The 12,195-nt window shown below is 35.6% G+C and overlaps 1 protein-coding gene across 1 annotated transcript in view; it reads left to right on the forward strand.

Annotated features, from left to right (window-relative positions):
* The window catches only part of LOC150007274 (collagen alpha-1(XIX) chain-like), a 114,944-nt gene that overhangs the window by 69,775 nt on the left and 32,974 nt on the right, over window positions 1-12,195 (forward strand). The gene's annotated exons all lie outside the window — the stretch shown is intronic.

Consider the following 12,195-nt stretch of genomic DNA (forward strand, 5'->3'; position numbering starts at 1 on the left):
GTTCTATTTTTAATTTTATAAGGAACTTCCATACTTTTTTTCATGATTGCTGCACCAGTTTACATTTCCACCAAGGATTTTCTTTTCTCCACATCTTTGCCAATATTTATTATTTCCTGTCTTTTTCCTAATAGCCACTCTAACAAATGTGAGGCATTATATCATTGTGATTGTAATTTGCATTTCTCTATTAATGATGTTGAAAATCTTTTTATGTACCTATTGGTCTTCTATGTCCATTCAGATTGTCTGCTCATTTTTTATGAATGTTTTTTTTTTTTTTTTTTTGCTATTGAATTGCATGCAGGTTTTGGATATTAGCCCCTTATCAGATATATTATTTACAGGTATTTTATTCCATTCAGTGGGTTACCTTTTCATTTTGTTGATGGTTTCCATTGTTGTGCAGAAGGTTTTTAGTTTGATATCATCTCACTTGTTTATTTTTGCTTTTGTTTCTTTTGCTGTTGGTATCACATTCAAAAAACCATTTTCAAGACCAATGTCCAACAGCTCATTGACTATTTTCCTCTATGAGTTTTATGTTTCAGGCCTTATGTTCAAATCTTTAATCCATTTTGAATTAATTTTTGTGTATGATGTAAGATAGTGGTCAAGTTTTATTCTTTTGCATATGGCTGTCCAATTTTTCCAACACCATTTATTGGAAAAACTATCCTTTCCACTTTCTACATTCTTGGCTCCTTTGTTGTAAATTAATTGACCATATATGTGTGGGTTTATAATTGGGCTTTCTATTCTGTTCCATGATCAATGTTTTTACACAAATACTGTACAGTTTTAATTACTACAGCTTTATGGTATAGTTTGAAATTGGGAAACATGATACCTCCAGCTTTGGTCTTCTTTGACAATTGCTTTGGCTATTTGGGGTTTCTTGCAGTCCATACAAATTTTAGAAGTATTTGTTTTATATCTTTAAAAAGTGCACTAGTGTTTTGATAGGGATTGCATTGAACCTGTAGATTACTTTGGTTACCCTGGACATCTTAACAATATTGAGCCTTACAGTCAATGATTACCTGTCCATTTATTTGTATCTTCTTTAATTTCTTTCACTAATGTCTTATAATTTTCAATATATAGGTCTTTCACTTCCTTGCTTAAATTTATTCCTAGGTATTTTATTCTTTTTGTGCAATGTAAATGGAATTATTTTCTTTATTTCTCTTTCTGATAGTTCATTATTATTGCACAGAATAACAACAGATTTTGTGTATTGATTTTGTATCCTGTCACTTTATTGAATTCATTTATTAGTTTTAAAAGTTTTTTGATGGAGTCTTTAGGGCATTTTATATATAATATTTACTCTTTGCAAATAGTGACAGTTTTACTTCTTCATTTCCAAGTTGGATACCTTTTATTTCTTTTTATTGCCTAACTGCCCTTGTTGAAAATAGTTAGAGTGAACATTTTTTTCTGATTACTATCTTATAAGAAAGGCTTTTGGCTTTTTACTGTTGAGTTTGATGTTAGCTGTGGACTTGTCATATGTGGCCTTTATTATGTTGAACTGTGTTCTGTCTATACAGACTTTGTTGAGAGTTTTTTTTTCTTTTTATTATAAGTGGATGTTGTCAAATGCTTTTCTGGAATCTATTGAGATGATCATGTAGTTTTTATGCTTCATTTTGTTAATGTGGAATATCACATTGAGTGACATGGGGATGTTGAACCATCCTTGCATTCCTGAAATAAATCCCACTTGATCATGATCTATGATCCTTTTAATGTATTGTTGAATTTGTTTTGTCAATATTTTGTTGAGGATTTTTGCATCTGTGTTCATCAAGGATATTGGCCTATACTTTACTTTTCTTGTGATGTTCTTGTCTGGTTTGATATCAGTGCAATATTGGCCTCAGAAAATAAATTGGGAAGACTTTCCTCCTATTCTGTTTTTGGAAGAGTTTGAGAAGGATTGGTATTAATTCTTCTTTGAATGTCTGGTAGAATTCACCAGTGAAGCCCTCTGGTACTATGCTTTCACATGTTAGGAAATTTTCAATTACTGATTTAATCACCCTGCTAGTGATCAGTTGGTTTAGGTTTTCTATTTTACCATGATTCAGTCCTGGTAGATTGTATATTTCTAGGGACATATCCATTTCTTCTAGGTTGTCCAATTTGTATGATTGTTCATAGTAGTCTCTTATAATCTTTTATATTTCTGTGGTATCAGTTGTAACATCTCTCTCATTTCTGATTTATTTGAGTTCTGTCTCTTTTTTCTTGGTGAGTCTAGCTAAAGACTTTTCAATTTTATTTATCTTTTCAAAGAACTAGCTCTTAATTCCTTTGATATTTCTTATTGCCTTTTTAGTTTCTATTTTATTTATTTCTGCTCTAATCTTTGGTATTTCTTCCCTTCTACTAACTTTGGACTTTCTTTGGTCTTCTTTTTCTAGTTTTTCCGGGTATAAAGTTAAATTATTTATTTGAGACTTTTCTTATTTCTTGAGGTAGGCTATGAACTTCCTTCTTAGAACTGCTTTTGCTGCATTACACAAAGTTTGGTATGTTATATTTCCATTTTTATCTGTCTCAAGGTATTTTTAAAATTTCTTATTTAACCCACTGGCTGTTCAGTCACATGTTGTTTAATATTCACATATTTGTGAATTTTCCAGTTTTTATGTAATTAATTTCTAGATTCATACTATTATGGTTGAAAAACATGCTTGATATAATTTCAATCCTCTTAATATTATTAAAACTTGTTTTGTGGCATAATATATGCTCTGTACATGCACTTGAGAAGAATGTGTATTTTGTTGCTTTTATTTTTTATTTGTATTTACTTATTTTTATTATATTTTTTCATTACCATTTATCCCCTTATATCACCCCCCCACACACTCACACAATCACCACACTACTGTGAGTCCATGAGTCCTTTTTCCTTTATTCTGTTGGAATGTTCTGATTAGGGTATATGATCCTTTCAATGTATTGTTGAATTTGGTTTGCTAATATTTTGCTAAGGATTTTTTTAATCTATGTTCATCATATTGACCGTTGATTTATTTTCTTGTTGCTTGTTTTTCTTGCTTTCTGATGAGTTCCGTATTGAAGATTCTTCCTTAGCTCCCTACTCTTTATTGACACAGCTTATTTCTATTGAACACCTTCTCTGTGTAAGACATATCGCTGAGTGTTGTAGGGGACTGAAAGAATAGAATTCATGCTCTGTGTTCAAGGATTTTATATCTGGAACTGGGTAGAGGGACATTAATAGGCCTGTGTGTTAGGTATAGGAGAGTTGCAGATGTCCTGAGAGAATGGTCTGTGGAGACTGGGGAGAGATGTATGGAGGAGATGGAGAATAAGCTGGACCTCTAAGGATATAATTCTAGACAATATCCATGCTTAGAGATTTCCTTTTTCTTCTCCTCACTCTTCTCAAAACTTAACTATTCTGTTTCCCATTTTTTAGTGTCATGTCTTTTGTTAGCTAACAAGATAAATTAATTTGTGCTGAATTTAGGAGCTGGTTATGCTTTTGTTATCCTTCTGGGGTGAACCATATTTAAATTCCTTTTATGCCTTAAGAATTCACGATTCTTACTTAGTTACATAATCTAGTTGGACTCTTTATTTTAAAAGGTAGGAGACTGATGTCTGAGCAATGACTGATCCCTCAAAGTTGCACAGCAAGCTTTAACAAAGGCATTCATAGTCACTTGACTCCCAAAGAAGGCCTGTCCATTGTAGCTTACACGGAAATTTCAGGTAATTTAGCAGGTGTTTGAGGAGAAATTATTGAAGTAGGACAGAGCAATTTTTTTCCCTCTTTAGATCACATTACTTAGGATACTTTTGCTTTCAAATTTTAAAATACAAAGGGAAACCCCCAAAATGGAATCTACTTATTAAAAATTGTTTATTTATTCTTATATGTTTAAACTTCAAGTCACCTTCAAAGACTCTCCATTTGATGCAGTACATCTATTGAGACATTTTCCACTGCTCAAAACAGTTTTTGAACTTGTCACATTTGATGTCTTTTAGTGTTTTTGCCATTTTTTGTTGCACCTCTTCCACATCAGCAAAACATTTCCCTTTGAGGACTTTTTTTTTCATTTGGGAAAACAAACAAAGCTGCCTTAGGCAAGATTGGGTGAATAGGAAGGGTGGGACAAGGAGTAATGCTGTTTTTGGTCAAAAACTGCTGAACACTCAGCATGGTGTGGGCAGGTGAGCTTGTAAATCACCTATCATGAATAAGACTCAAAAAAAAAAAATTCACTGCAGCTGAATGCAGCCTCTCACAACACCACCAGCTGCTGCACTGGATACAGATGGATTCCTAGAACACTCACCTAGTGGGGGAAGCCTGTACTACAAGGACCCACCCTCCAGAAGATAATTCTTTTTGGGGGGGAGGGAATCCCTTCTTTTAACTAAACAATATCTAATTGTAAGGATTACTTTAATCAAACTGAGTATACAGATGATAATAGCAATAACTAGTGTTTATTGAGTTCTTACCGCGTGCCAGACTCTGGGAAGAATATTTTAGATAATGTTAACTTTTTCATTCTTACAACTCCTCATTTAGGTACCAGTATCATGATTTAACAGAAGGAAAAAGTGAGATTTAGGCAGATTAATTATTGCCCAAGACCACACGGTAAATGGTCAAGCTGGGACACTAGAGGCCTGTTGACTCCAGTGTTCTCTTAAATAGTCTGCACTGTATCTGTTTTAAAGGTTGCTCTATATTTTAAAAGTCCTTTAGCTTACTTATCTGTACTCTTTGGTCATGGTACTTCCACTTATAATATCTTATTTTACCTGTATATCCTCATAAAATGTCAACCTAATATTTTTATCTTCATTTTGCAACCAAGAGAACCTGACATAAGTAAAATGACATGGCTAAGGTAACAGAATTAGGAGGACCTATAGAGTAGAAAGATCTTTAGTTAAATTCCAACTCTTCTCAGGTTAGCAGTGGGAACTTGGCCAAACCAACCCATCTCTCCAGGCTTCCTGTCCCTCATTTGTAAAGAAGGGTGTATCATCTATCAGTTCTATCTACATCATAAGGTTGACACAAAAGTGCTTTGACAATGCTTAATTATTGGTCATGTGATATGATACACATTAACATTTCTAACTTGACTTTCCTATTCTTTGACTTACAAATTTTATCCATTTCAGGTTTTGGGCATAGGAATAAATTTCACATGTCAGTTTTTGAAGGAGTAAAATGCTTAAAAAATATCCCTGTCCCTTTTTAAAAATATTTCTGCATCAGAAGTATGGGCCTAATTACTAAGAAAAGTACAAAGTAAATAATAAGAAAATCATTAAATCGCCTTTAAGTTTTTAAAAAGCTATTGTTTTTTATTTTAATTATATTTTATTGATTATGCTATTTCAGTTGTCTTGATTTTCTCCCTTGGCTCCTCCCTTCCACGAAGCACACCCCACTCCCTCAGGCAATCCCCCCACCATTGTTCATGTCCATGGGTCATGCATGTAAGTTCTTTGGCTACTCCATTTCCTACTGTGCTTTACATCTCATGGCTATTCTGTGACTATCTATTTGTACTGCTTAATCCCCTCACCTCTTCACCCATTCCCCCAAAACCCCCTCCCACTGGCAACTATCAAAACATTCACCGTACCCATGATTCTGTCCCTATTCTTGTTTGCTTAGTTTGTTTATTAAATTCAATCGTTGATAGACACATATTTATTGCCATTTTATTGCTCATAGTTTTGATCTTCTTTTTCTTAAATAAGTCTGATTAACATTTCATATGACAATGGTTTGGTGATGATGAACTCCTTTATTTATTTATTTATTTATTTATTTTGTCTGAGACACTCTTTATCTGCCCTTCTATTCTAAATGATAGCTTTACTGAGTAGAGCAATCTTGGCTATACATCCCTGTTTTTCATGACTTTGAATATTTCTTTCCAATCCCCTCTAGCCTGCAAAGTTTCTTTTGAGAAATCAGCTGACAGTCTTATGGGTACTCCCCTGTAGGTAACTAACTTCTTTTCTCTTGCTGCTTTTAAGATTCTCTCTTAAAAAAAGAAAAGATTTTCTCTTTATCTTTAACCTTTGGCATTTTAATCATGTGTCTTAGAGTGGATCTTTTTGCATCCATTTTGTTTGGGACTCTGTGCTTCTGGACTTATATATTTATTTCCATCACCAAATTAGAGAAGTTTTCTTTCATTATTCATTCAAATAAATTTCCAATTTCTTCCTCTTTCTCTTCTTCTTCTGCCACCCCTATGATGTGAATGTTAAACCTCTTGAAGTTGTCCTAGAGGCTCCTTATACTACCCTCATATTTTTGGAATCTTTTTTCTTGTTGTTATGATTGGTTATTTTTTTTCTTCCTTATGTTCCAAATCATTGATTGATTCTCAGCTTCATCCACTCTACTGTTGTTTCCCTGTAAATTGTTCTTTATTTCAATTAGTGTATCCTTCATTTCTGACTGGATTTTTTTTTATGCTGTTGAGGTCCTCACTAACTTCATTGAGCATCCTTATAACCAATTTTTTGAACCCTGCATCTGATAGATTTCTTATCTCCATTTCGTTTAGCTCTTTTTTTGGAATTTTTATCTGTTCTTTCATTTGGGTCATGTTTCTTTGTCTCTTCATTTGGTAGCTTCCCTGTGTTTGTTCCTATGTATTAGGTAGAGCTGCTTTGACTCTGTGTCTTGGTAGTGTGGCCTAATATAATAGGTGTCCTGTAGGGCCCAGTGATAGAGTCTCCCCTATCACTCAGGCTGAGTACTTAAGGTGTTCCCTTCCTGTGGGTGGAGTACACCCTCCTCTTGTAGTTGAGCCTTGAATGCTGTTGGAAGATCAATGGGAGAGATCCACCCAGGCCAGTTAGCTGCAAGGAATAGTTATGACCACTGACCACCACCCTCTGCCCTCCATGGAGGATCAGCTGTACAGGGGAAGGAAGATCAGCTGTGCAGCTACCGACATTATAGTTTTCCACCGGGTGCACAGGCTCTGGGGTTTCCCAGGTGGTTCAGGGCAAGGTCAGCCCCACTTATGTTTTTCCCTGGGCCAGCCTACCTGAGCTATAGAGCAATCTGAGATGGCTGCTACTTGTGCTGACCTTGGAGATTCCCAGATGAAGCCAAGCTGTGAATCTAGGCTTGTTGCTGCTACTGCCAGGCCTGGTGCCACTTAGCTGTTGCTTGTTTGATAGGACTTAGGAACTGTGAAGCATGAGCCAAGACCAGCCATTCATGTGGAAAAGTCATGGTTAACTGTTTTGGTGGGCCTATAAGTTGAATGCGATGGAGTCTCAGGCGATATCCGGGGCAGGGTAAACAGTGTAAATGAGGTGATGGAGTCCCAGATAGGGCACAAGCCTGCCAACTCTGGCTCTGTGGGAGTAGAGTTCAGAAAAGACCAATGGCCTCTGCTTGCCTTGATACCAGCCACTTCAGTTTCTTCCTGTATGCCACTGGTGTCTTTCAAGCTGCTATCCTGGTGCTGGAGTTCAGAGAGAGTGAGTCTGAGTAGGTGAGTCTGTGTGTGGGTACTTTAAAAGGAACTGCTTGGCTCTCCACCAGTTACTTCTACTGACTCAATCCCCACTGGTTTTTGTAGCCAAAATTTGTGGGGATTTTTCTTCCTAGCACTAGAACCCTGGGCTGGGGAACCTGGTATGAGGTTGGGACTCCTCACTTCCAAGATATCCCTCCCAAATTTTTATCCACCACGTTGGATGGGGGACCATCCCATTCCACATCTTTGCCCCTCTTACCAGTTTGGATGGGGTGGTTTCTTTAATTCTGTAGTTGTCATACTTCCCTTCAACTTAATTTCTGATGGTTCTAGTGATGGTTTTTCTATACTTTAGTTGTAATTTTGATGTGGTTGTGGGAGGAGGTGAGCCATGTCTGCCTACATTGCCATTTTGGCTGAAAGTCTCCTGTGTCATTCTTGTTAGAGCATATATCTCTTAAAAGACTCATCCTTCCCTCTGTACTCTTTAACATCTAGATATTTTTTCTTTTATTCATTCATTCAAAAACAACTATTTATTGAATTCCTATTTTATTATAATCAAAAGTGTGATAAGTTCTGAAGCTATAGCAGTAATGAAAAAGCACAGAACTTATTCTCACTGATGGTTTGTTTAAGGAACCTTCCCTCCCTCTGTAGGAATGAAAACTAGTAGGAAAAAAAAATATCCAGGAAGGAAGGAACCAGTAAAAATGAAAATTATTAGCAAATTTATTGCATGCCAAATCCATAAAATATAGAAAAATGGATCTTAAACTTACATGGCTTCCCATTTGTGATACTTCTTTATTTTTTAATTTTTATTTATTGATTAGAGAGAGAGAGATGTTGTTCCACTTATTTATGCATTCATTGGTTGATTCTTGTTTGTGCCCTGACTGGAGGTTGAACCCTCACCCTTGGCCTATGGTGATGACACTCTAACCAACTGATCTACCAGGCCAGGGTTCCATTTGTGATATATCTTTAAAATATAAGCATTTGTTTTAACTTCCAGACTACACAAAACTTATAATGGAAAGAAATGTTAATGGCAAAGCAAAAATAGCTGGGATAGCCCTGGCCATTGTGGTTTTTTTGATTGGAGCATTGTCCCTTATGTACCCCAAAAGGTTGCAGGGTTGAGTCCCTGTCAGGGAACATACCTACTTTGTGGTTTCAATCCCCAGCTGGGTTGTGTACAGGAGGCAACTGCTAATATTCCTATTTAAATCGATGTTTCTCTCTCGCACTCTCTCTCTCTCTTCCTCCCCTGCCTTGCTCTTTCTCTATAAGCAATGAAAAAATGTCCTCAAGCGAGGATTAAAAAAATAGCTGGGATAAAAACAATTGGTAATCTCCAAAACAAAAATAATGATTAATCAGTATACTTAATTGTTTTAATACAAACACTAGCATTTGATTAAACCAGCATACCCCTTGCTGTATAAATATGATCTCAGTTGGCCATGGCCATGAAATGTGTTCAGCTTTCCTGGCACTTGTAATAAACTTGGATATATTGTATCATTTGAAGGTGTTGATGATGTGTCTGTTCCTGTTTCTATTGTTTTATGTGATCCTGCAACTTTAGTGTGGAACGAATAAAGATGGATTTCTTCTGTGTTTAAGTCTGATATATAATTTTCATTATTAGAATAGATGCACAAAATAATGCCTGAGTAGCTTGAAATCAAAAGCCATTTTGCTCTAAGGCATACTGAATACTTGATTTTGTAAAATGACCAGAAGTACACTGTTGCTAAGGCAACCAGATGTTGTCCTCAATATTTTCCATGTCTATAAGACCAAGAACAGATATTTAGGGGAGATAGGACAGTATATCAGAAGAAGTACCAGTTTGAAGCCTGAACCATTTGGGATTGAATCTTGTTCACCAGTTACTTGCTTTGAAAATAATTCGTAACACCACCCTGTCAATGGTTTATTGTGAAGGAGTACAATGAAATATATAAAAAGCACTTAGTATCAGAAACTGGCACATAATAGATACTCAACAAATATGTTTCCTCTGCTTTCCTACCTACAGTGTAACTCTTCACATGTTGAAAGACAGGTGGAGATAATCCTTTTAGGTCGAATGTAGTTTGTTATGTGACTTGACCAAAAACAAAGAAATTCTCGTTTTTGAGATAATTCCTTAGAAATTTAATTGATTAAATGTTTTAGTATGTAAAAAATCTTGTTATATGTTACTTGTAGTAAATATTAATAATGTATTGATAGTTAATTTCTTCAAAAGATTACTCAATTATTTCAATATTTCATTTAAATGTCTTTTATTCTCAATGTTATTCCACAAAAATGTTTCCTAGATATAGTGTACTGTAGTAGTTTTTTGAAGAGATTCTTTGCATTGCTATACTTAGATCATGTTGATTAGGAGCCATCCAGAGGCTACTATAATTTACTTTTTCTCATTAAGTATAAGATATGTATTACTAATCTTGTGCATTTTATTTTTGGTACAATGAGCTAAAATGAGAGAAGTCTTAAGAATACAGTTTTGAACTCTCTTTCCACATTATATATTATTCATTATAAAGGTTTTACATTTTGAGAATCTACTGTAATCTATGGCAGCTTTATAAAGAGCAAACTTTACTTTTATTTATGCCCATACACTATGAGTTAGACAGCTATTCTGCATAATCATTTAAGTCCTGTCACACCTGAGCAAAACCCAGCAATGGCTTTCTATCTCCCTCAAGATAAACACTGAAGCTCTAACTATGGGATACAAGACTTCACATAATGTGTAGAGCTCTCTCTACCCCATGTCCCATACCTTGTATTGTCGCTCCTCTTGTTCATTCCTCCTCCAACGTGTTTGCATCAGTTTACATACACCTGGAATGTTGTGCTAGATATGCACTTGGCACTCTTCACATCATGAAGGCTCTTACTCAGGAATCAGTTTAAAATCCTATTCTGACATTTCTATATAAAAATTAGTTTAAAATCATGTTCTGACATCTCTATATGAAAAGCATCCCTTCTTTCCAACTCTTCTTTCTTTCGTTAGCACTTTTATTGTTACCTGACATGTTATCATTATGCATCTATTTATTCACCCACTAGCATGAGTTCTGTGAACACCATACATAGAACAGCACGTAATAGAAGCTAAAAATATGTTGAACGAATGAACACTGTACCTCAAGAAAGTCTAAATCATCAACTCTACTATTTCCAAACAGAGAAGGAAAACTCTGACTCCAAAAAACCTCCGCTGCCTTGCGGCATACCTCTTCAGGGGAAAGGCTAAGGGAGTAAACCCCGACAGAAAATCCGGAGCCGGAGTCCCTAAGGCGGTTTGACGTTGTAGTCAACACCGGCAACTCCTGCGGCGCACCTGAAGCCAAGCTGTATTGACTCCGTCTTTCCCTTGGATCCTTCAGCTGCGAAGAGAGGGGGGGTCTGCTGCATGGGCAACAGCAGACCCTCCATATCACCCTGCCCAGGCTCTGTAGCTTCAGTAGAAGCTACACCATCGTCTCTCGAGACGGACGGATGCCAACAACAACAACTATTTCCAAAACCTATAAATTCAATGCCCCAATTGCCCAGGGGATCCTGTCAAGCAGGACAAGGAGTTAATTTGCAGAGAGAGAGATAGATAAATCATAAGGACTGTTACATTGTTCACTATTGTTCCATTACACTTTTTTCCTTTAAAAAGCAAAACTTTCTTTTCACATAGTGATCTAACTAGTTTTAGCTTTATGTTGCCAATTAGTTAATGAAGAATTAGAACTATATGGGAAGAAGCCACAAGTTTGGGCATGATTTAATGTTTCTCTTTATTTGCCTGTGTTATCCTTCCCACTATGATGCTTCATTAATCTAATTTACTGCTTTTTAAATTTTTCTTAAAGATAATAACCCTCTTTTATGGAGTAAGATGGCTTGAAATTCAACCACTGCTTATATTTGAAACGTAGATATGATCAGTATTCTATTTCAATGCACCTAATCAAGTCATTCGCACCATGCCCTATGTCCAAGACTAAATTCTGGATGACATTATTTGAAATAATAATTAATACTACTCAGGCTCAATTATTATAATTTTATGAATCTTTTAATTCCCTTTTCTTAGCAAGTATAGTTGGCAACCTAATTACTTAGCAACCACATTACTTTTTTAGTTCTTTAAGACCCTTGCTAATACCCTCACCCAAATTAGAAATGAAATTCTCTCAGAGTTTTATAAAATAGCATCTCAATTTTAATGTTTCTGAACCTAAGGGGGAGTGTGATTTGAGCTCTATTTTTGGAATAATTTTCTAGTTAATTTTTGTACTACCTTTCACATATCCAGTATTAATATACTTTTAGAGAAAATTAAAATAATTTAAAGTTTATTAAGTTTACTTACTTGACTCTGTAGTCAGAAACGTTCTACTATCCCACCCTCTAGTCTCACTACATGGAAGTTTCTATGTTGAATAGTCTAATGTGTTAACCCAGAGATGACTAGTGATCCCTGTATTTTCTTTCCAATGTGACACTTACTCATATGCCCATTCTGTAGCCACACCACACCAATAAAAATAGTTGAATCAAAATAGACTCATAGATGGAGAGCAGGATGACAGCTGTGTTGTGGGGGGAGGTTAAGGGGTGGAGGGATTGAACAAAA

Source organism: Furipterus horrens, unplaced genomic scaffold, assembly GCF_987537825.1.
Source record: "Furipterus horrens unplaced genomic scaffold, mFurHor1.1.pri manual_scaffold_6, whole genome shotgun sequence".
Taxonomy (NCBI): Eukaryota; Metazoa; Chordata; class Mammalia; order Chiroptera; family Furipteridae; genus Furipterus; species Furipterus horrens.